This window comes from Bos grunniens, chromosome 22 (genome assembly GCF_055505025.1).
Source record: "Bos grunniens cultivar Pamir isolate PY7600 chromosome 22, Bosgru_T2T1.0, whole genome shotgun sequence".
Lineage (NCBI taxonomy): Eukaryota > Metazoa > Chordata > Mammalia > Artiodactyla > Bovidae > Bos > Bos grunniens.
Genome location: NC_141186.1, coordinates 34315175 through 34341663, shown reverse-complemented (window position 1 = coordinate 34341663; position 26489 = coordinate 34315175). Strand labels below are relative to the sequence as shown.

General features: G+C 39.0%; 1 protein-coding gene across 8 annotated transcripts in view; it reads right to left on the bottom strand.

The window, feature by feature from the left end:
* SUCLG2 (succinate-CoA ligase GDP-forming subunit beta) overlaps window positions 1-26489 on the bottom strand; it is a 296723-nt gene that overhangs the window by 181777 nt on the left and 88457 nt on the right. For 2 of the 8 annotated variants that reach the window (XM_086366915.1, XM_086366917.1), the window contains exon 3: window positions 4419-4529. The exons of 4 other annotated variants lie outside the window; for them this stretch is intronic. The gene's annotated coding sequence lies outside the window, so the exon portion shown is untranslated. Of the gene's footprint in view, window positions 1-4418; window positions 4530-5083; window positions 5328-26489 lie in introns of those variants that run through there. 2 more of the 8 variants (XM_086366918.1, XM_086366916.1) reach the window with 2 other exon arrangements.

Sequence of the window (26489 nt, the reverse complement as noted above, 5' to 3'; positions counted from 1 at the left end):
TTTTTCAGTGGATTCTGATATACAGGTAAGTTTGGGAACTTTTGACTTGAACAACCATCACTAATTCTATCAAGAGTGACCTTAGCTCACTAAAACACTGCTGCTGCTGCTGCTAAGTCACTTCAGTTGTGTCCGACTCTGTGTGACCCCATAGACGGCAGCCCACCAGGCTCCCCCGTCCCTGGGATTCTCCAGGCAAGAACACTGGAGTGGGTTGCCATTTCCTTCTCCAAAGCATGAAAGGGAAAAGTGAAAGTGAAGTCGCTCAGTCGTGTCCGACTCCTAGTGACCCCATGGACTGCAGCCTACCAGCTAAAACACTAGTTGGCAAAATAAAAATAAGTCCCTTGGCTGTGAAATTCACAAGACTGCTGATTAATTCATTTGAACATGATTAAACTGCTTCCTTGTACCCTGGGTTTGTGGACAGTGAGGAACCAAGATGTTTGCTGTAGCATCCATTATTGATGCCATTCCTTTTTAAAGGCTGTCCCTTTGACCTCTGTTTATCCCTCCTGGTCTCCTCTATGAGTTTATCGTTACTTGTTGTTATGTGCAATTACATCATGCTGAGTATGAGGACACCCCACAAGCTGTTAGCTATATTAACTTAATAATAGATTTCAGGGTGTGATTTCCAATTAATTTCATTTTCCATATGCACATGCAGCTCCATGGGAAGCCAGAATTATAGAGTAGCCATATGGTGCCTCATAAGTAACAATTAAAACTAATTTTCTATTCTTTGACACTAAAAAAAAAGAAAATCAGACGGTCTAAATGCCACAGAGAAAATTGAAACTGCAACAGCATCTGTAGCTCTCTAGAAAGAAGACGCCCCACTTTCCACAATTATGTCCTGACACTCCAGCTTCTAGCTTGGCAGTGGCTAGGTGAGGGCTGAGGTCCCACCTGGCTTTTTGTCTCTTTGCTTCCTCATCGCTCTTCCCCTGGTGGAGTGTCTCAGGGAAGCTGTGAGAAAGTGCTGGGCTGTCCATTTCACATCAGTGAGCTGGGCTGAAAGAACTGTTTCCTTTTCAAACAAGTGATTTCTAGTAGTAGAACTTTTCTACTGACCCATTTCTAAAAGGTGATATATGAAACAACGCTGCCATCTGCCCAAGCCAGGAGGAGAATACACAGTTCCACTGAAAGCAGGTGATTTTTTTCAAGCAGTGAATATAATTATTCTAGAGGAGGAGGGCTGGGGAAAGAAACGCTCCCTCTGGAAACTAAGGGGATGGCCCTTTTATACTTAGCATAGGGTATAACTTTGTCAATTCCTAGGGGTCCAATTTTGGCAGAATCATCAGCTGAAAGGTTAAAAAACAAAGCAAAACACAGCAAGACTATTCAACATAAACTGTGACAGAAAGTAAAAATCCTCAATTTTATTAGTCTTTCACTATTTTCAACTCTAAACTCATCAAATTTTTATGTGGGAACAACTTTGTCGTAACAGCACCCTCCTCACAGTTCTATGTGAGGGCAATGCAGGTGACTGCACTGTACTCCCACACTACTCATCACCACCTTCACCCCCGAGAGTAAGCCAGCCTCCACCACTAAAGGATAACCCCCAGTGACTTCCCAGTGTCTCCTCTCAGTAACTCCAACATTCCTGAACTGTCATGCCCGGCTCTCTTCTCACATCCCTGGAATAACAAACTCAACTCTTCTTTCAAGTTACTAAATAGCAAACCCTCCATATTCCAGTCTTTCTAAACAACCTTGAGATGTCCTAGGTGGCAGTGATAACTATTAATACTAGAAAAGGCACAAGTTTTCCCCACCTAGCCCCATTTTTTTCCCTTCTGCCCTCATCTACACTCACAGAGTGAATATAAAAATAGCACCACAAACATAAAATCAGCAAATTAACATTAACACAGTTGTATATTTTGCTCATCTAGGATAGGAGACTTCTGACCCTGCCAGATGCTTGGAGAATATTTTTAAAATTCTCTTTGATAGCTAACCTTTTTTTTTTTTTTTCCCTACAAGGAATGATGCAACCTTCTCAGTCATTTAGTATTATATTTGGTTTGTCTTATGCCCAGAGGCTATTTGCATTTTTTAATGTCTCCTACAAATATAATGACCAAAAATTGTAAGCACCATGCCTTTTATTTTTTGTTATAAGAAGTTAATAATCACTAAACACAACAGCCATTCACCCCTCTGCTTGCGGACACTGATGAACACCAAAAAAATGAAGCCAGTTCCTTGATATCTTTTGCTTCCTTGCATTAATTTTAGCTTAAACACTGTCAATGTTAAGACAATATTTTATGTGGTATTTCACACTCAGCAAATATTAAGTTCTTGACAACTGTTTTTCAAAAATCTTCTCATGGCTGACAAAAGAATATCACAAAGCTTAACAGCTGCAGCATCCAACCTCCTCTGCTAGCCATATAAACCAAAATGAGCTCGAAAGATTAAGTGTATTTTCTTATTCAAGCAAAAATAAATATTAAAAAAAAACAAGTTTGATCAAACACCTCCCCCCTCAATAATTAATGATCTATCATTTCCTCTCAGTTTCCCTCTTTTTTCCACCCTATTCCCACCACTTCCATGAAAATAACTCATGAAATTCTTAGAGTTTCATGCTACAAACGTCCAGTGAAATGAAATAACTGTGTTTATCATGTGCATCCTGGGTTGCTATGCTCCTCTCTTTATCATTTTAAAATGCAGACACATACACACGATACATACTTGGTAAATAAACCCAGTGGTTGCTAGTCTGCTATCACATTATACAGGTTTCCAAAACCCAATTTTCCAATTTTTGAAGGTCATATCTGTAATTATTAAAAAGCAGAGACATTACTTTGTCAACAAAGGTCCGTCTAGTCAAGGCTATGGCTTTTCCAGTAGTCATGTATGGATGTGAGAGGTTGACTATAAAGAAAGCTGAATGCCGAAGAATTGATGCTTTTGAACTGTGGTGTTGGAGAAGACTCTTGGGAATCCCTTGGACTGCAAGGAGATCCAACCAGTCCATCCTAAAGGAGATCAGTCCTGGGTGTTCGTTGGAAGGACTGATGTTGAAGCTGAAATTCCAACACTTTGGCCACCTGATGCGAAGAGCTGCCTCATTTGAAAAGATCCTGATGCTGGCAAAGATTGAGGGCAGGAGGAGAAGGGGACGACAGAGAATGAGATGGTTGGATGGCATTACCAACTCAACAGACATGGGTTTGGGTGAACTCCGGGAGTTGGTGATGGACAGGGAGGCCTGGAATGTTGCAGTTCATGGGGTCACAAAGAGTTGAACATGACTGAGCAACTGAACTGAACTGAACCTGTAATTATTGGGCTTCCCAGGTTCTGCAGTGGTAAAGAATCTGCCTTACAATGCAAGAGACACATGAGGGACATGGGTTCAATCCCTGGTGGGGAAGATCCCCTGGAGTACGAAATGGCAACCCGTTCCAGTATTCTTGCCTAGAAAATTACATGGACAGAGGAGCCTGGCAGGCTACAGTCCATGGGGTCGCAGAGAGTTGGACACGACTGAGAGTACACACACACTGCTGCTGCTGCTGCTGCTGCTGCTAAGTCGCTTCAGTCGTGTCCGACTCTGTGCGACCCCATAGACGGCAGCCCAACAGACTCCTGCGCCCCCGGGATTCTCCAGGCAAGAACACTGGAGTGGGTTGCCATTTCCTTCTCCAACGCATTAAAGTGAAAAGTGAAAGTGAAGTTGCTCAGTCATGTCCGACTCTTTTCGACCCCATAGACCGCAGTCTACCAGGCTCCTCCACCCATGGGATTTTCCAGGCAAGAGTACTGGAGTGGGTTGCCACTGCCTTCTCCGGTACACACACACACACATCCTATTTATCAGTCTCACACACACACACACAAAATCAGTCTTCCAGGAGACTCTCACACACACACACATACACACCCTATTTATCAGTCATCCAGTGACTTACACACACACACACACACACATACACACCCCTATTTATTAGTTATCCAGGAGACTCAGATCACAAAGCTAGGCCTCAGGACTAGGGGAGACCAACATGTGATTTTCACCAAGGTTTTAGTCCTGTTCCTACTGCCTGCCTCCATTTTCCTTTTCATTTTCTGTGGTAAGAACATGTAGTAAGAGGATGAAAAGCCATTGCTCATTAAATCCACCCTGCCCCTTCAGTACCCTCCCTTACAGCTGATGAGCAGAGCACAGACATTTTCACTGCAAACTCCTCCCTGCATAATTTTCAGCACTGGAGGTTTTCCTCCATGCTTGTCCTTTAAAGTGCACCCAAAGAACCCAAGTACCTCAATTACATGTAAAAAGGAAGCAGTATGATACTAATGGTCAGGAGCATAGCAAATTACACAAACATTTTCAACATCAATTTCCTTGCTTGTAAGATGAAGGCAACATCATTCACCTTATAAGGTGGCTGAAGAATCAAAATGTTCTGATTTGGGAATTCCATGGTGGTCCACAGTTGAGAACCCACACTTCCACTGTAGGGGACACAGGTCCACAGGTTCAATCCCTGGTAGGGAACATATTATATTAATAGCATCTCTCATGCCCAGCCACATGGTCAAAAAAAAAAAAAGAAAACCACTTGACTTTTATAAACTGTCCCAATGTCAGAAGACAACACCTGGCACAAACTAAGTGCTCAGCAGGTGGTGGTTCCTATTACTGCTATGAATATTATTATTAGGCTAAAAAGTTTGGTTCCATAAATATGGTACTTCCATAAACTGGAATACTACAAACTGGCAGAAAAGAATAAAGAAGTTCCTAACATAATGATCTTCAAGGCATTGTTCCGGGAAAAATGGCAAAGTACAGAACAGAATGTATAATACTCTACCTTTCAGGCTGACCAGGCCTGGCAGAAGTACTTAGGCAACCTGCACTTTCAACTACTAGCAGATGCTAGAAAAGAAAGTACTAGTTGTCCCTGAAGTTTTCTTTTGTCAACTAATATGTGTGAAGGGATAAAGGGAAGAATAAGAAGATGAAACCTTTAAGATTATAAAAATATCTTCTACTAGAAAAACAGCATATCTGTAATGGCAATGTAACCTGACCAACCTCACGTTTTTCCTTTCTGTAAACAGAGCACACTGCCAGCATCAGAAGTAAACAGTCTCTGGACGGATTTCTTCTCCTTGGAACATTATATCTGAAAGATGAAATTCCAGCAGAGACACTGTGTTGAGTTGATTTAAAGGGCTCACTGGGTTGTTGTTTTTTTTTTTTTTTTCTGCTAGTATTCACTCCAGTATATATTTCATATTGGAACCTGATTTAGAGTTTCTGCAACCTACAAAGAAGTCTGCCAAAATAAGGAAGGAATAAGTTGGTGTGGCAGATATTAGTGAAACTGGGAAGAAACCAAACACCACAATCATAATCTCTATATTCACCATAATGAATAGCATTTCCTAAATGAAATCTTCTCTTGTGGGTCCTTTACATCCCTGTGTCAACTTATCAGGTTCAGAATCTGCACAGAACAGTCAGAGCGTGAAATCCTGGTACTCCAGTAGGAAAGTGTAACAATTTAAAAAAAAAATAATCATTGACAAAAACATATACTGCTATTTGTAACCTTAGAGCAACATTTTTCCTTTGTAAAATATATCTTGTATTATCGTACTTCTTCCCACAGGATTTTTTTAAATAATGAATATGCATTAGATTTTCAAACTGTAGCATAGGAAAATCAAAATAATGGAACTTAATGGAATGAGTCAAAATTATCTTAAACAGAAAGTGACATTACTGCCTTATTAAATATGTGTTATATGCCAGGTACTATGCTGGGTGCTGGGGATAGTGAAGTAAATATAATAAACAAGGTCCTTGCTTTCACTGAGCTCGTGTCCTAAGTCCAATGGTGGGGGTGGTTCATTCCACAAATAATTTCACAAACTATTTGATAAAGACATAGACATTCTTTAATAGTTCCTGATTTTATGCAGAGTTAGCAATAAAAATTCTACTGAATATTGAATAATTTTCTTTTTAATAGTCATTATAGGATCCATTGGGGGGTATCCATGTGAAAGCCAGGTATTTTATGATTTCAGTCTTACATCCAACTCTGTAATCCAACATTAGTTATTAAAATACAAATGCAATTACTCAGCCATTAAAAAGAATACATTTGAATCAGTTCTAATGAGGTGGATGATACTGGAGCCTATTATACAGAGTGAAGTAAGCCAGAAGGAAAAACACCAATACAGGATACTAACGCATATATATGGAATTTAGAAAGATGGTAACAATAACCCTGTGTACGAGACAGCAAAAGAGACACTGATCAGTCTTACGGACTCTGTGGGAGAGGGAGAGGGTGGGAAGATCTGGGAGAATGGCATTGAAACATGTAAAATATCATGTATGAAACGAGTTGTCAGTCCAGGTTCGATGCACGATACTGGATGCTTGGGGCTAGTGCACTGGGACGACCCAGAGGGATGGTATGGGGAGGGGGGTTCAGGATGGGGAACACATGTATACCTTTGGCGGATTCATTTTGATATTTGGCAAAACTAATACAATTGTGTAAAGTTTAAAAAAAAATAAAATTATTAAAAAATTAAATAAATAAAATACAAATGCACCATGTTTCTAAAAATGTAACATGTATCACTGGTTGCTGGCTCAAGTCCAAACCATTTAAGACTGGTATACAAAAAAATACCCTTCATAATTAATCAGCATGAGAAATTCCACTGTCCCAGAGAAGTCTTTCCAATTGCTTAAGGTTTGTAATCCTCCACCTTCCCACAATAACTTACCCATACTTCTACTATGTACTTCTCTCATTGTACTAAAGTTATGTCACCTTCTGTAAACTGGGAGCTCCTTGGGTGCAGAAACTATGCCTCATTCGTGGTTGTCACCAGAACCTTCCCCAGTGCCTGGCATGCTTCAGTCACTCAAAACAGGTCTGCTGAATGCACGTGTGACAGAGGGTGAATGAAACCCTACAAGGCAGCTATCACTCAATGTTCTCCATGGTTCCACAAAGCCTATTCACTGCTTAAACCAGAAATGCTGTAAAATTCTTGTCCACCTCAGCTGTCTATCATATCTGAAAACCATTCCTTTCTCTTATCTTTGCTTTACAGAGGTGTACTCTATTCCAACTACTGTGGTGACAACCTTGGCTCCTTCACTCAGAGCACAGCCTGCTGGAAGGAACCACACACCTGCCCACTCAAGACAAGATTTCAACTTAAAACAAGCATTTGTAGGGAGATGCTCCAATGTCAGGCAGCTGATGAGCCTCTTTAATGAATTTTTTGATTCTCTGAAGATGGTGAACATTCCAATGGTCTCTGACCTTATAAAGTTATGTCTTTACCCCTCAGACTGTAAATTGAGAGTCAATTTAGAGAAATCAATCTGAAAATGCTACAGGAGGAAAATGGTTTAAAAAATTCTAATTCATCAACTGATGGACTTTATTATAATTATTATAATTACACTCAGGGGAACTGTTTAACAAGAGACATTTCTCGTATACTATGTTAATATACAGTACTTCAGATGTTAATATACATCTGAGCCCTGGTAGCTCAGATGGTAAAGCATCTGCCTACAATGTGGGAGACCCAGGTTTGATCCCTGGGTCAGGAAGATCCTCTGGAGAGGGAAATGGCAACCTGCTCTAGTACTCTTGCCTGGAAAATCCCATGGACGGAGAAGCGTGGTAGGCTACAGTCCACGGGGTCGAAAAGAGTTGGACACAACTGAGCAGCTTCACTTTCACTTTCATGTTAATATACAAAGACTACAATTTACATAAACTATGATCAAATTTTCTGAAACAAGGCTATTTGAAAATAGTTAATATATGTATATACTTGCATACAGAAAAACAAAAGGGACCAACTAAATTATTATCTGTCAGTGCACAAGATAAATGAGTAAGTCCTACTTCTTTCCTCATAATTCTCTTTGGTTTCAAATTTTTTCTACCAAGACCAAGCATTACTTATAGAAATTCTGAAAATAATGTACTTTTTTAAAGTAAAAAGTGCATGTCCCTAACAGATAATTATACTAGATTTCTGCAAAGTAACACTTTTTCCACAATCATCCACTATTATACTTTTTCTACTTTTAATTGAATTGTATTCATTAAAAACACATACACAAATGAGCCACTATGATTCTCTTCATAGCAAATACAATGAATTTTTAAGAAATCTGAAAGATACAATTATTATCTAGGATTTTAAAGATTAATGATTACATTTTTAATTATGAATTTCTTACACTCTTCATTTTTAATGCCTCATAACTGCAATATGTTTAATGTCTTCTGCATAGGAGGAAGAAGTATCAATGAAATTATACTTTTAAATATAACATAGTACTGCATTTTACTAAGACAGAACTATGCTTCTTTTGTCAAGAGTTTCAAGACTGAAAGAGTAATCCAAAAACATTTTGACAATCTTTGTGTTCATATCACTCTTTATTCCCACTCCCAGTGAAGGAAATTCTAGTCTCTTTTTAATTTATTCCATTTGGAAAGAGTTTGCTTAAAGTCCACCAAGAGAGATGGGACTCAAATCCAGCATCCCAGCTTGCCCTCTGTTGAGACTGTCAGTTTTTTCTTTTGATCTTTCTTTGCACTTGAACCTAAAATTGATTTTTTCCCAGTTGAACCAAAGTAGAGGAGGGGCAATGTTTTATTAAAAGATTCTTTATTCCCCTAGCATAAACCATCTTCTTTATTTATACACAAAGAAAATCTGTCTTTCTGTTCTTGAGAAAATGCTTTCGGAACTATTGCTCGGGAAAGTTAATTCAATTGACGTAACACCAAAAAGTGAAAAGGAGAAAAGAAAAGATGATAATGACAACACTATTAGCCACCTCAGAACAGAAGAAAAACGAGTGTTGATTAGCTCTTTCAGGAATAGAAGGCACAATTAACTCCATCGAAATGCAAAGCATGGGCACCGTAGAGGCCAGTCTCCCCTAACTATTGTACCTAAGACGGAGACTATGGCCGCAAAAGAATCTGTATCAGAGTCACTGAACATTTTTTAATTTGAGGGGGAAAAAATCACTGCTGGGCTTAAATATGTTAAAAAAAATGGTATTTATGTTACACAAAAGGCAACAGAGTAAGGAGAATCCAAAGGGATCCCTCAAATGAGAAAAAAAGGGCTGGATGTAGTTTTCCAACAAATGGTGGAACACAGCCAGCTACAACTCTGAAGGAAAAACATCAAATAAAATTTAAAGTAGTAAAGAATGAAAAATAAAGTCTAAAAATCAATATGATTCTTTGCTCCTAATGTAAGCCTGAGATTCCATAGCAACACAAAAAGAGGCAAATGAGAGAAAATTTTGAGAAAAAAATGCTTTCCATTTTGGTCTTACAGAAAGCTTAAGTGACTTCTTTCTCTTCTCTTTCTTTTTTTTAACTGTATTTTATTTTTTAGAGCAGTTTTGGGTTCACGGTAAAACTGACCAGAAGGTACAGAGATTTCCCATATACTTCCTGTCCTTACACATACACAGCCTCAGTGTTATCAACATTCCCAACCAGAGTACTACCTTTGTTAAAATTGATGAACCCAATCAAGAGAAACATCATAATCACTCCAAGTCCATAGTTTATATTAGAGTTTATTGTTGGTGTTGGATATATCCTGTGAGTTTAGACAAATGTTTCCATCATCATAGTATCATACAAAATAGTTTCATCACCCTAAAAATCCTTTGTATTCCATCTGATCATGCTTCCCTCCCTGCTAGACCCTGGCAACCACTAATCTTTTGTCTCCAAAATTGTGCTTTTCCCATAATGTCATACCAAAGAAGGCAAATGGCACCCCACTCCAGTACTCTTGCCTGGAAAATCCCATGGACGGAGAAGCCTGGCAGGTTGCAGTCCATGGGGTCGCGACTTCACTTTCACTTTTCACTTTCATGCATTGGAGAAGGAAAGGGTAACCCACTCCAGTGTTCTTGCCTGGAGAATCCCAGGGACGGGGGAGCCTGGTGGGCTGCCATCTATGGGGTCGCACGGAGTCGGACATGACTGAAGCGACTTAGCAGCAGCAGCAGCATAATGTCATACAGTTGGAATCATGTAGTATATAGCCTTTTCAGATTGAGTTCTTTTATTTAGTACTATGTATTTAAGTTTCCTCCATGTCTTTTCATGGCTTGATAGTTCATTTCCTTTTAGGGCTAAAAAGTATTGTGTTGTCTTGAATATTCTACAGTTTATTTATCCATTCATCTACTGAAGGATATCCTGGCTGCTTCCAAGTTTTGGCAATTATGAATAAGGTGCTATAAACATTCATGGGCAAGCTTTTGAGGGGAAAAGTGACTTCTTTTTTAAGGAAATATCACAAATATTTTCTGATTGCAAAGTGTGAATCCTTAAAATTATCTGGCCTATTTCTTCGAAGAGCAGCAAGCTTTTAAAAATAAATATTGAAAGCACTCAGATCAAACTTAGAGCTATTTAAGGAAAACATTTCTAAATCTGAACAAAGATTATGGAAGCTAAAACTATATTAGAAACATACTTAGGAATGATGACCAGACTGTCGAATTTTTCCAATTATGATCCCTAAACCTACATGGGGTCCAGAAATTATCAAAGTTACTAAAGCAAATGCATTAATTATCTCCTTTCATGATTCATTAGTTCGATCATTTCTTATAAGAAATGAGGTTAATAAAAATCTCAAAATATTCCTAAGGATATCCTAGATGAGAATTTTTTAACTCTTACTACAAAATCTCTCTGGCACTCATGGAACTTACTATTAATTTGTTACAACTGTCTGTTAAGATGCCTACCTACCCATCTTGACTGCAGCTTTTAAGCATATAAGGATCAAGGAAAACTCAGTATTTTTCATATGTAATCATATTTACTTTAGCCAGGAATAGTTGGGGCAAAGCTTTTGCCCATCCTTGAGAGAGCAACAAGGCTGCCCCCGTAAATTCAAATGACAGGGTTGCCACTCGAGTGGGCTCAGAGGACAGGGCATCATCAAAAGATTATTCTTGACCATTAAAAGGAAGATTATTCTTGACCATTAAAAGAATTTGCCCTGTTAGGTTTTGAATTTGCTTGGAACCATGATCCCTTTCTTCATTCCAACTTCTCCCTTTGGAATGGGAACTTCTAGCCTATGCCTGTACTACCATAGTGTTTTGGAAGAAGATAACTTGCCTGGTTTCAAAGGTTCAGAGTCAGGAATTTTGCCTCAAGATAAATCATTATGAAGAGTCTCACTCATGGCTGATACAGATACTTAAATGAATTCTTGGTCTTAGCGTTTATGCTAGAATGAGTTAATACATTTGGGGTTGATGGGATGTATCTTTTACATGAAAGAAGGCCATGAATTTGGGGGTGTGGAAGACTAGAGGACAGAAAGTCAGAGGCTGAATTGTGTCCCTGGCAAAATTTATATGTTAAAGTTCCAAGCCCAGTCCAACAGAAAACAACCATTTTTAGAAATAAGGCTTTTCAAGAGGTGATTAAGTTAAAATGAAGCCATGAGAGTAGGGCCCTAATTCATTACGATTAGTATCCTTATAAAAACAAGACACCATGGATGGGTGGGCACAGAGACAAGACTGCATGAGGGTATAGTAAGAAGGTGACCTTCTGTAAGCTTCAGAGAGAAGCCTCAGAATGAAATCAACCTTGTCAACACTTCACTCTTACTTATGCTTCTAGCCTCCAAAAATGTGAGAAATAAATTGCTCTTGTTTAAGCCACCCAGTCAACAGCATTTTATTGTGGCAGACCTAGTAAACCAAGACGCCTGCCATTTACTCTATCCCAAAATTGCTAATGGCTGAGAATACATGCCATCCGACAACAAGAGTACATGCCATCATTTTCTCAGAGGTTCTGTTGTTAAGTTTGGCTTTGCCCAAAGAGCGGTCTGTGTATTGTCTTCAGCTTCCAGGAAGTAATCTGTCATATCTGATGGAGTGTCTTTGTTCAGGAGGCAGGTTGTTAGAATTGTCTTGGATAAGGGCTGGCCATGCCAGAAAAACCAACAATATGATTCAGTGTCGGGGATCTGGGTCACACAGAAGCTGAGACCAAACACATGGGGAACCAAACAACTAATTAACTAAGCTTTACACAATGGAGCTTCAATAAAAATGCTGACCGCCAAACTGAGGCCATCATCACACATTAATGCTGGGATGGTAATGTGTGCTGACTCTATAGGGAAATGACAAGGAATTTCATGTATGGAACCCTCCCAAACTCTGCTTTATTCATGTCTTCCTTTGCCTGCTTTTAATCCATATCCTTTCCCTGTATGCCTAACACCTTTTAGTGAGATCTACAAGTCCTCTTAGCAAACCAACAAATCTGAGAGTAGTTTCTGGAAACCTCCAAACTTGGAAGTTGGTGTCAGAATTAAAGACACTCTTGGAGACTGTACCCTCTAATTCTGCACTTTGGCTAACCTCAGGTAGAAATGAAGCTTCAGATATTACCACTGCAGTAACAATTTTTTCAAAGTGCCCAAAACCATTAATTATGATTTCCTTCAGTATATACCACAGCACAATGTAACCTAATAGCTACTAATAGCTAAACTCAGAGTGATTCTGTCCCTCAGAGGATATCTGACAATGTTTGGACACATTTTTGGTGGTCTCAATTGAGGGATGCTACTAAATTCTAGGAGTAGAGGCTAGGGATATTACTAAACATCTTACAAAGCACAGCAACACCCCCACAACAAAGAATTACCCAATCCAAAGTGTCAATGGTCTCAATTTTTAAAACCCCTCTTTAGACCCTTGAGAGTCTCAGGGTGAAACCCCAGATCTGAGATGACAACTCTAGAAAGACTGAGGAGACAGCACCTAAATTCCAAGGGTCAGTGTTCAAATGCCCATTTCATATAAACCACCATGGTTTGACACTGGGCAAACTTCTAAACCTTTGGCCCTCAATTTCCTAATTTGTAAAATGAAACTAGTGATTACAATTTACCCCTCATAATTATTTACAGAAGAGATAAAGTCATATATTAAAATGATTTAGCAAAGTTTTTGGAGCAAAGTAAGCACTGGTTTAATGTTCACTATATGTCACTTAATCTTCCTTGTATGATGAAATCATTAAAAAAAAATTTTAATGATTGGAACACTGGGAAAATCAGGTTTATAAATCAGCTTCTTCTTAATTTGTTGCAGAACAGATAGATGACTTCTTGGTGTCATAAATATGAGCTGCCAAAAAATTATTTCTATGTAAAATTTGTCTTCTCTGTCCATGACCCTTTTTTCCCCTTTTTGCCTTAAGTACCATCACACATAGTAGATTTTCCTGGTGTCCATTTTATATCAAGAAACAAAGTTTATATCACACATGAGAAATACTTTAGAGGCAATGACAAAGAAAATAAACCAAGCAATTCAGTAATGATACTGATGGGCAGTCAGTTGAACATAAGCACCTGTTAAAGTTAACCAACAGGTAAGCAACTCCCTACTATAAGACCATCTCCCAGAAAATTACAAATTGATCAATACTTGAAATGATTAAGGGCACAAACCTGTGCATGTTCTATCTGAGAACTAAAAAAGGTTTAATTTGTTTGCTTCTGGCTCTGTCTCTCCCACCACCTTCTATTATAAAGTGAACTCCTCAGACAAGAGGCATAACTTTTCCCTCTCAAGTCCAAAAACCTAACACCACACCTGGCATGTTGGATGTGTGTTAACTCATATGTTTTGGATGGATAATAGAACAGATGTAAAGATGGACAAATAGATGTATAAAAGCAAGTGGAGGAACACACAGAAGAACGAATAAATGAATAATTAAAGGGAAAATGTGTTCCCTTGCTATTTTGACACCAAAGTTGTATGTGGATGTGACCATAACTATAAATAACCTGATTATTTACCAATCAACAGAATAGCAGAGAACAAAACTCAACAAAATCACAGATCAATTCTTGTTTTCATGACACATTCACCGAATTTACAGAGACGTTCATTCATAACCCAGGGCCTCTCTTTGAAGGAAGAAACAAACTATGCTAGGATACGGTTTGTACAAAGCAAAACATTTCACCAAAGCATTTCATGTTGTTATTTAGTGACTCAGTCATATTCAACTCTTTGCAACTCTGTGGACTGTAGCCTGTCAGGCTCCATGGGATTTCCCAGGCAATAATATTGGAGTGTGTTCTACTAAATAATCTGTAAATTTTTCAGAGGAAAACGGTAGACAGGAAATTTTCCTGATTCTAGAATCTAACAGAGTTTTAAAAAGTGTTTCCCATTCACAAATGTGTTGAAACATTCTCCTCTTTAAATAGTAAATAGATGGATTTAGATAAACATATTTAAATTTCCAGAGCAATCTTCAGGAGTTGCGACAGTTTGGTAAAATGTCAAGAACATCCTCTGCTTGAGAAAACTGCTGTGCTATGTACAATGGAGACTATCTCAAGAAAAAAAGAAACCTCCTCAAAGAATCTTATTGAGTGCCTCATTTTTCCCAACTGTTGATTTTAGAGAATTTCAGTTGAGAGTTACTTCTCCCTGCCAACTAAATATAAATATCTCATACCAACTGGGTTAGGAGGTAGAGCATACAGGTTGAGAAGGTTTATCCATTCTAAGGATTAATAACCAAATTGATCAAATGAACTTTCACTAACAATACAAAACAGTGATTTTAAAGAGAGACAAAAACTCACACTGGATGTCACCTGAGAGACCCAACCCAGTTGGATGGTAAAGAATTAAGGTAACTACAGCAGTTAAGAGTAAAGCTCACTTTGTGCTAAAAATAAGCTGTTAAGAAGGGAGTTTACATTGGAGAAAATTAAAGAACAGTTGAAAAAGAGCCCATGGTGACCATAACATAAACAAAAGTAAAACAATATACTTTGAGATATCTAACATCAAAAATAAAGACTTTTATAAGAACAAGGTATACTCTTTATTAGAAAAGAATTAGGACTCAGAACAATTTGGTTATTAATTTTAAGTAGAATTAATAGCTAGAAAAAGTTAGATTAAGTGAGATTAAGTAAAAAACACATGGAAAATAAATGACATGTGAGAAGAAAATCGGACTTCAACATTACCTTTTCATAGCTACTAAATCGGAGAAAGCAATGGCACCCCACTCCAGTACTCTTGCCTGGAAAATCCCATGGGCGGGGGAGCCTGGTGGGCTGCAGTCCATGGGGTCACACAGAGTCAGACACGACTGAAGCGACTTAGCAGCAGCAGCAGCAGCTACTAAATGCTAACTAAAAGACTTACTATTATTAGAGAGCAGAAACTCAAAACTTGGTGGCATTAAAATCAATGATACCTAAAATAACTTCTTTTGATGCTCAGGGCAAAAATCTGACTGTCAAGAAGCTGCACCAAAGCTTCTGTTTTGTCTGGATCTTTCTCTTCTAGTAATGGCAGGAATGGGAAGAGAGAGAATTATGCAATCAGGGTGGCCAGACACAGCTCTACCCTAGAGGGCCAGCCACATTACAGTCTAGCCAGCCATTATGCTAGATATTTTATATACACTTTCTCTGTTTTATCTTAAGTAATAGAATCAAATCTCCATCTTCCCAAAGAACCAATGGCCAAAACTAAAAGATAGTTCTCTATCTTAAGAACAACTGGAGGAAGGGAAAGGAGAATGACCCATCAAATGTGATTTTCAAAAAAAAAAATCACCAACCAATTGAACAGACCTTGGTGAGAATGAATGGGGTAAGGAAAGACCAGGGGGTTATTATTTTTTACTCTTCCTTTCTCTTTGTGCTTTTCTTTCTGATAAAGTCATAAAATAATATTATTAGGTTACACCACTTCAAAATCACAAGTCTACTTTTCATTAAGATGGTTAATATATACATTGCTATACAATTAATTATATATGCAATTAATATACACTATTTGTAATGAATAGTACAAAATCAATAATATAATCAATACACAGTAATATAAATTTCATACATATGCAATTTTAAAGGCTATTTTTGTATATAAGAGGTAAAATATTGAGTCCCCTAATCAAGAATAAGAGCTTGTGTCTGTAGAAATTATCTAGTAACTTAATAAATATTTACACAAAATAATGGTGACATTTTATGCTTTCAAAACTTCTTAGACTGGCTTATCTAAAAAACAAGAGTGTATTTTTTAAAACATATGTGAAGTGTATTTTGTATTTGAGGGCAGAATATCAGGGTAGCCAGGGTGAGAGGAACAGGGCAGCAAAGTAGGCATGAGGGAAAGGCATCCAAAGTGGCAGCTGCCAAGGTGGCCAGTGCTTCAGCTGGATGGCTGGCCATGGAGAATGGATGTCTCCAGAGAGGCCACAGGTATCACTGTGTCTGGGAACAGGCCATGTGGGAGGAGGAAGGGATGAGATGGGGCAGAAAAGCAGAGCAAGAGATTTATCTGCAGGCTTCCTCTGTCTTCCATCTCCTTTCTCTTACTAGTTAAAGTTTGCCAAAAGTTGGTGGGAGGAGCCTGAGCCTCAGAAGGTTTGGTGTGATTCAGCTTGAGCCTCAGAAGAGACAAGTATTCACTCAGGCCCACAGCATGGGGAGGTACAGGGGAGGCTGAGCCTCTGTGAAAATGTCTGAGAATTCCTGCCCTTACAGAAAATCCTAAGGTTCGTCCAAGGTACCTTCTGAGATTTGATGTTTTCCAAAGGCTGAAACTCAAATTATGAAATCCTAAAATGTTCTTTAAAAGAAGTAATTAGAAGTTTCAGTTGTATGTAACATCCAAATGTATATTAAAGCGGAAAATAAAACTATTGCTTCTCATTAACAGATCCTTTTACAATTGAGTTTTCAGTAGGATAAAGGATCCAAGTTCACAATTTATAAATCAGGGCAAAATGAGGCAATTACAAGATTAAGAGTAGAAGAATTTAGAATGTCAAGTGGCATTAATTTAAGTGAGAGATATATTCTCTACACCTAACTTAATTAATGCCAAGTGCTCGGAGAACTTTGTTTTTCTGAGATGAAACCTCAAATTGGATGAGACTGACACAGTAATCACTGCTTAATACCTCACCCTTCAGAACAAAAGGTTTTATTTCTCATCACTTAAAAAAAAAAAAAAATCTGATCATTCAACTGTGTGTAATATAAAGTTAAGAGGGAAAAAATCTGAATAGATTTTAATAAATTTATTGTGGCTAAATCCCAAACCAAGATACCTCCAAAGGGGCTCCCTGGTACATTTTACAGGCAGTTAAGGATCATATACTCAGAAACAAGCAATTCCACTCCTACAGCAATAACACCTAAGTGAACAAGGATATACAGACTAAGGATATTCACAGCAAGGGTGTTCATCAAAGGGGGAAAAAGGCATCCTAAATGCCTAAGAAACAGGATTGGTTAGATAAAGTAAACTGCAGCTAATAATGAGTTTGTATATATTTACAGTGGAGAGCACTACTCCCTCATCATGGATAGCCATCATGTCTTAACTGAAATGAATAGTTAGGTACATTATAAGCCATATTTTGTGACCATATATATGCATTTACACATTCATACCTCAGTCCGGAAGGCCATAAATCAAACTGACAATAGTGGAAATCTCTGGGTGGCATAATTCCACTTGATCTTTTTTTTTTTTTATTGAGGGAGAAAAGTGCTAAATAAATTAATTTAAAAATAATGAAAGCTATAAAGTAGCTATATTTATTATTTAACCCAATAGTTGCTAAGTGCTCCTCAGAGGACACTGAGAGATATATACAGACTAGCCAAAGTACTGAGTCCAGAAATGAAGTCTAAGATACCAGACCACTAGCAGAGACAGACTTTTGATTAACAATTAACATTAGCTCCACTTGTAGGGTGAGAATGCATGGATCACAAAATCTGAAACTGATTCATCTTGTAAAACTTACCATTGGTCAGTTTTGAACACAATTGAGCTGAGTATTACAGACTGTCAATCATAATTTCACAACTGAGTTGTCAGAAAAAAAAAAAAAATGTCTGCTGTACTTGGAAATGTCAAGTGTAACCCAATAAATGTCAAATAAAATTGAATTGTTTGTGGAAACTTAGAGGTGCATGAACAGGAAATCTGGGCAAGACCCTCTGAAAATGAGATCCCAAGTATTTGGTTGAGTTTGTGCTCCTGAAACCAAAGCTTTCCCCCTCCACAGTATCTTGCACAGTAAACCATGCTAACTGCCTCGAAAGAGTATTTTATCCTTTAAATACATGGCTGTCCAGTCCCTTTCTAATAAACACATTTCTGATACACATCCCTGTGCACTGATACAAGGGGAATTAGTAAGGCATTTAACCAATGCTGGTTAACACCATCTTTAGACTTCCCCACAGCATTTTTTTTTCAAGAGCAAACTCCAAATATTCCCCTAAACTAGTAAGGCACAAGACCAAAAGTGCTTAGTATATGGCTGTCTCCTCCTAAAAAGGATCATGGCAACCAGAAGTGGCACAAAATAGACGGTGTTCAACTTAATATACTCTCCCACATTTGTTTGTCAAAAGGATTGGGAGGTTTGTCAATCATAAGTGATTTGCCCAAAACATTTGTTCTTTAAGAGAATAAAGGTTAAGAACGTTTCTAAAAGAGAAGGGCATGCAATAAAGTAATAACTGTGACTCTGACTGTGTCCTCATTTGGTCCCTCTCCAGGCCTAATTCAGCATGGCCAGAGGATCCTTTCAAAATATCATTTCATTGCTCCATTCAAAACTGCTGCAAAGTTTCCTAAAGTAGGAACTTACCATTTGACCCAGCAATTCCATCCTAGGAACCTACTTTCTTAATTTTTCTATAGCTGTTGTAACAGATGCAACAAACATAATGTTTTAAAAGAGCATTCATTTATTATCTCACAGTGTTTGTGGGTCTGAGGTCAAGCACAGTGTGGTAGGATCTCACCTGGCTAAAATCAAGATATTAGCTAGGACTGTGACATGCACTGGACTTCCCAGGTGGCACTAATGGTAAAGAACCCACCTGCCAATGCAGGAGACCCAAGAGACACAAGTTCAATCCCTGGGTAAGGAAGATGCCCTGAGGAGGACATGGCAACCCACTCCAGTATTCCTGACTGGAGAATCCCATGGAGAGAGAAGCCAGGTGGGATACAGTCTGTAGGGTCTCAAAGAGTTGAACAGGACTGAAGCGACTCTGCACCCACACATGCATGATACTCATTCAGGGATCAGGGTCATCTTCCAAGTTCACTGGTTATCGGCAGAATTCAGTTCCTTACATTCAATCACTGGATGAGGTCTTCATTTCCTTGACATATGATCCTTAATTCTCAAGCCAACAATACTGCATCAAATCCTTCTCACTGTTCCAATCTTTGAATTCTTCTACCTTCCGCTTTAGCTTTTAAGGGTTCACGTGATCACATGGGGGTGGAAGCCTCACTACAAACAAAGCTAGTGGAGGTTATGGAATTCCAGTTGAGCTATTTCAAATCCTGAAAGATGATGCTGTGAAAGTGCTGCACTCAATATGCCAGCAAATTTGGAAAACTCAGCAGTGGCCACAGGACTGGAAAAGGTCATTTTCATTCCAATCCCAAAGAAAGGCAATGCCAAAGAATGCTCAAACTACCTCACAATTGCACTCATCTCACACGCTAGTAAAGTAATGCTCAAAATTCTCCAAGCCAGGCTAAAACAATACGTGAACCATGACCTTCCAGATGCTCAAGATGGTTTTAGAAAAGGCAGAGAAACCAAAGATCAAATTGCCAAAATCCGCTGGATCATGGAAAAAGCAAGAAAGTTCCAGAAAAACATCTATTTCTGCCACTGACTACGCCAAAGCCTTTGACTGTGTGGATCACAATAAACTGTGGAAAATTCTGAAAGAGATGGGAATACCAGACCATCCGACCTGCCTCGAGAAATCTGCAGGTCAGGAAGCAACAGTAAGAACTGGACATGGAACAACAGACTGGTTCCAAACAGGAAAAGGAGTACATCAAGGCTGATATTGTCACCCTGCTGATTTAACTTATATGCAGAGTATATCATGAGAAACTCTGTGCTGAAGGAAGCACAAGCTGGAATCAAGACTGCCAGGAGAAATATCAATAACCTCAGATATGCAGATGACACCACCCTTATGGCATAAAGTGAAGAAGAACTAAAGAGCCTCTTGATGAAAGTGAAAGGGGAGAGTGAAAAAGTTGGCTTAAAGCTCAACATTCACAGAACTAATGGCATCATGGCATCTGGTCCCATCACTTCATGGCAAATAGATGGGGAAACAGTAGAAATAGCGGCTGACGTTATTTTGGGGGACTCCAAAATTACTGCAGAAGGTGACTGCAGCTATGAAATTAAAAGATGCTTACTCCCTGGAAGGAAAGTTATGGCCAACCTAGACAGCATATTAAAAAGCAGAGACATTACTTTGTCAACAAAGGTCCTTCTAGTCAAGGCTATGGTTTTTCCAGTGGTCATGTATGGATGTGAGAGTTGGACTGTGAAGGAGGCTGAGGGCCGAAGAATTGATGCTTTTGAACTGTGGTGTTGGAGAAGACTCTTGAGAGTCCCTTGGACTGCAAGGAGAGCCAACCATTGTATCCTCAAGGAGATGAGTCCTGAGTGTTCATTGGAAAGACTGATGCTAAAGCTGAAACTCCAATACTTTGACCACCTGATGCGAACAGCTGACTCATTTGAAAAGGCCCTGATGCTGAGAAAGATTGAGGGCAGGAAGAGAAGGGGATGACAGAGGATGAGATGGTTGGATGGCATCATTGACTCAATGGACATGAGTTTGGGTAGACTCCGGGAGTTGGTGAGGGAGGACTGGTGTGCTGCGGTCCATGGGGTCACAAAGAGTAGGACATGACTGAGCAACTGAACTGAACTGATCACACAGAGTTAACCTAGCTAACCCAGTATAATCTCCCTATATTAAGGTCGACTAATCAGTAACCTTAATTATAACCATAAAATGCCTTTTGCCATTGCAAGTCCCATACCCATGGGTACAACACCAGGGGTGAAGGTCATGGGGTCAGAATTCTGCCCATCACACTACCCAAGAGAAACAGACACATTCCACACAAAATCTGCACACAAATACTCCAAGCACCACTAATCACAACAGCCAAGAATTCAAAACAACCTACATGTCCACCTACTGGCAAATGAATAGATAAAATGTGCTATATCCATACAATGGGTACTAATTCAAAAAATATTCAGAAATACAAAAAAGAAACTATTAATGCATTTAATGACATGAATGAACTTCAAAAAAAAAAAAAATCACATTACGTGAAAGAAACCAGAAACAAGACTACATGTTATATGAGTACATTTACAGAAAAGGCAAATCTATAGGAAAAGAAAGTAGATTAATGGTTGTCTGCAGCTGGAGTTAACAGTAAAAAGACATGAGGAATCATACTGGAGGATGAAAATTTTCTAAACAGGACTATGTTGATGTAGTAAAAGTCATTAAACTGTGCTCCTGACGTGAGTAAATTTAATGATATGTAAAACATGATTCAATAAACTTCTTAAAAGTTACAAATAAATAAAACCATTGCAAAGTGATCTCTTTTTATGTAGATTTAAAGTCAACGTTCCTCCACCTGCTTACAAGGTCCTATACAATTTGAATTCCCAGTATCCCAATGTGACCTCATTTCCTACTGTGCTCTCTTTAAAATTGGCCTGTTTCCACAAACTTGACCTCCTTATTATTTCCTGACTAGTCCCTACACATTCAAGCCTCAGGGCACTTTTAATTTATCCTACCCAATTCAACCCTCTGAATGAGACTATCACTGCTTTGGATCTAGCTCTCTCTGCAATCAGTTCTGAATCAACATGGCGCTGACCGTAGTAACAGGAAGAGGACTCTCAGGGCTTCCTTTTTGCTCTCCTAGGAGGGTAAGAAAAGGTGTAAGGAAAAAATGATCATACTGTTAACAATGATAAAGGTTGAGCACTATGATACTTAGACAGCAGGCAAAGGACATTCTTCAAAACATTGCCACTACATCATCCTTCTCCAGCTAACACCGATGCCAATAAGCTTCTAGCATCACTAGCTGACTACACCAGGAATGCACATATCAATGCTTTCTCCTTGCTGCTGCTCTCAATCCCCTGTCTGAGTCCCTGGTTATTTCAATTATTTCCATGATAGATTTTCTTCAACATTTGCAAAACAATGCCAACATCAAACAACTTCAATCTTCAAATAACAAAAAATCGTCCCCACTTTATAAGAACCACTTGTGCAGTGAAATACACTGCAGTGTAATTTAGAAAAAAAAACTTTTATTTCCACTTTTTAATCAGACTCTTTATTATTCCTTTTGTTACAAAGACAGAGTATCTTAAAAACTTCCCAGGTGACACAGTGATAAAGAATCTGCCTGTCAATGCAGGAAGTAGAAGAGATGCGGGTTCGATCCCTAGGTTGGCAAGATACCCTGGAGTAGGAAATGGCAACCTATTCCAGTATTCTTGCTTGGAAAATTCCCTGGACAGAGGAGCCTGGTGGTTTACAATCCACGAGGTTGCAAAGAGTCAGACACGACTGACCATGCTCACACACATACTGAGTATGTTACTTATAAATCTCAATGACTTCCTGAGAGACTGTAGCTACTGACACTCTGGAGAGGCTCTTTCATAACTATGGCCAAAACTGCACTACCAGATTCACAGGATAGAAACTTCCAAGTTAAGATAACAGTATCAGTTAACCTCAGAGATGTCATTTATCAGTCTTACCTGACTCTTTGGGATCCCATGGACTGCAGCCCGCTAGGCTCCTCTGTCCCTGAGATTCTCCAGGCAAGAATACTGGAGTGGGTTGCCATTTCCTCTTACAGGGGACCTTCCCAACCCAGGGATAGAACCCGAGTCAAATTCTTTACCAATTTACTGAGGCAAATTATTTACCAGTTCACCACCTGGGAAGTTATTTCTCAACAAGCCACTGAAACAACCTAGAATGCACGGACACAATAATTTCTTTTTGCAAATGAAGTGCTTTACCTAAAAAAAAAAAAATAAAAGAACCATTCATAATAGCAAGATTCATTGATTGTGAGAGAGCAGAAATAAACAAACTTTGTAGCAGAGTTACAATATGCCAATTTCAGTCCTCAGGGAGTCAATCTACCTGCTTCGGTCCACAAGCCTATGAAGTAAAGCAAAATTTTAGTCACTCAGTCATGTCCAACTCTTTGAGACCCCGTGGACTATATGTAGTCTGCTAGGCTACTTTGTCCATACGATTTTCCAGGCAAGAATACTGGAGTGGATAGCTACTCCCTTCTCCAGGGGATTTTCCTGACCCAGGGATCCAATCCAGGTCTCCTGCATTGCATGCACATTATTCACTATCTGAACCACCAGGGAGGCCTACAAGATACTGTTTAAATTTTAAGGAGTATTTTAAAGAATATAATAATATCTCTGGTTTCTCCCATTTTTAAACTGTCAGATGATGTTTTCAAATGCTCTAGAACATGTTCTAGGGCTTTTCTGTTTTTGATTTAAGGCAACATTATACAGGGGTTAGAACTCAAGCCAAGCCAGGTGTAGGTCCTAATCCCAAAACTGAAATAGTAGGTTCAGAGATTTAATTAATTTAAGGCCACACAACTAGTAAATCAGTTCAGTTCAGTCGCTCAGTTGTGTCCGACTCTTTGCAACCCCAGGAAGTGCAGCATGCCAGGCCTCCCTGTCCATCAACTCCCGGAGTCCACCCAAACCCATGTCCACTGAGTTGGTGATGCCATCCAACCATTTCATCCTCTGTCGTCCCCTTCTCCTCCTGCCCTCAATCTCCTCCTGCCCAGCATCAGGAAATGAGTCATCTTTTCAAATGAGTCACCTCTTTGCATCAGGTGGCCAAAGTACTGGAGTTTCAGCTTCAACAACAGTACCTCCAATGAACACTCAGGACTGATCTCCTTTAGGAAGGACTGGCTGCATCTCCCCGAAGTCCAAGGGACTCTCAAGAGTCTTCTCCAACACCACAGTTCAAAAGCATCAGTTCTTCACTGCTCAGCCTTCTTTATAGTCCAACTCTCACATCCATACATGACCACTGGAAAATCCATAGCCTTGACTAGATGGACCGTTGTTGAGAAAGTAATGTCTCTGCTTTTTAATATGCTGTCTAGGTTGGTCATAACATTCCTTCCAAGGAATAAGCGGCTTTTAATTTCATGGCTGCAGTCACCATCTGCAGTGATTTTGGAGCCCCCAAAAATAAAGTCAGTCAATGTTTCCACTGTTTCTCCATCTATTTGCCATGAAGTGACAGGACCAGATGCCATGATCTTAGTTTTATGAATATTGAGCTTTAAGCCAACTTTTTCACTCTCCTCTTTCACTTTCATCAAGAGGCTTTTTAGTTCTTCTTCACTTTCTGCCATAAGGGTGGTGTCATCTGCATATCTGAGGTTATTGATATTTCTCCTGGTAATCTTAATTCCAGCTTGTGCTTCCTCAAGAACAGCATTTCTCATGATGTACTCTGCATGTAAGTTAAGTAAGCGGGGTGACAATATACAGCCTTGACGTACTCCTTTTCCTATTTGGAACCAGTCTGTTGTTCCATGTCCAGTTCTAATTGTTGCTTCCTAACCTGCATACAAATTTCTCAAGAGGCAGATCGGATGGTCTGGTATTCCCATCTCTTTCAGAATTTTCCATAGTTTATTGTGGCCCACACATGGTCAATAAAGCAGAAATAAATATTTTTCTGTAACTCTCTTCTTTTTTCGATGATCCAGCAGATGTGGGCAATTTGATCTCTGGTTCCTCTGCCTTTTCTAAAACCAGCTTGAACATGTGGAAGGTCACGGTTCACATATTGTTTTAGCCTGGCTTGGAGAATTTTGAGCATCACTTTACTAGCATGTGAGATGAGTGCAATTGTGCAGCAGTTTGACCATTCTTTGGCACTGCCTTCCTTTGTGATTGGAATGAAAATGACCTTTTCCAGTCCTGTGGCCACTGCTGAGTTTTCCAAATTTGCTGGCATATTGAGTGCAGCACTTTCACAGCATCATCTTTCAGGATTTGAAATAGCTCAACTGGAATTCCATAACCTCCACTAGCTTTGTTCGTAGTGATGCTTTCTAAGGTCCACTTGACTTCACATTCCAGGATGTCTGGCTCTAGGGGAGTGTGAGTTATCACAGCATCGGGATTATCTGGGTTGTAAAGATCTTTTTTGTACAGTTCCACTTTATTGAGCACATCTTTGCATGAAATGTTCCCTTGGTATCTCTAATTTTCTTGAAGAGATCTCTAGTCTTTCCCATTCTATTGTTTTCCTCTATTTTTTTGCATTGATCGCTGAGGAAGGCTTTCTTATCTCTCTTTGCTATTCTTTGGAACTCTGCATTCAAATAGGTATATCTTTCCTTTTCTCCTTTGCTTTTCACTTCCCTTCTTTTCACAGCTATTTGTAAGGCCTCCTCAGACAGCCATTTTGCTTTTTTTATTTCTTTTTCTTGGGGATGGTCTTGATTCCTGTCTCCTGTACAATGTCACAACTAGTAAATAACACGGATTTAAACCAAGACAGTTTAGCTCCAGGGTCCATGAGCTTGTTCACTAGTCTAAGATGCTTCCCATTTGCAATAATCACTCTTATTCTTCTTCCAACACCACCATCATCATTATCCTCATCCCCACTATCAGAAAGCCGTATTATAGACAATAATCTAAACTGTTTTGTTTACCTGATCACATCTTGAAGTCTAAAAAGACACACTAGGCAAAAGTTTTCCAAAAAACAGTCACCACATTCAATTCACTTTTCTAATGCTATCTCAGTGAAGCAGAGAAGAAGATGTCATAAACCTCACTGTGCAGATTGTGGAATTAAGCTAAAGATGATTAAGTTCTAGCGTTAGTTGGTGACTGAGGCAGAGAGAGAACTGATGAAGCTTGACTCTATTCATCCACCATGAGCACTAATCTTAAAAATATTTCAGCTTCCCCAAAAAAAAAAAAAAAATAGGTAGGACAGTTTCCAGCCATTTGATCTACCTGGAGAGAAACAAGGTCAGGCTGGCTTGCTAAGCACACTGGAATAAATAAAGTATGGAGACATGAGTAAGGGCCTATCATAAAGAATTCCCACATGCGTCTGCACTCAGCATAATAACCATGGCATTTCATAGCATTTTGCATTCAGTCTGGGTAATTCAGTGACACCTTAAAAGCGACAGATGAATATGAAAAAGAGCTGACATCTCCTGGAAAATGTGAGAAGATGCCAGGAGGACCCTAACAAAGTGTAGTGACAGCTAGAATAGAGGATGATAGAGTTTTAAAAGTAACTTACCACTTATTTTTTAAATTTTTTTATTAAAAAGAACACACACATGAAAGAAAAATTCAATAAACTCTTTATTTTTTTAAATAAACTCTTTCTTAATGGGACAGGTA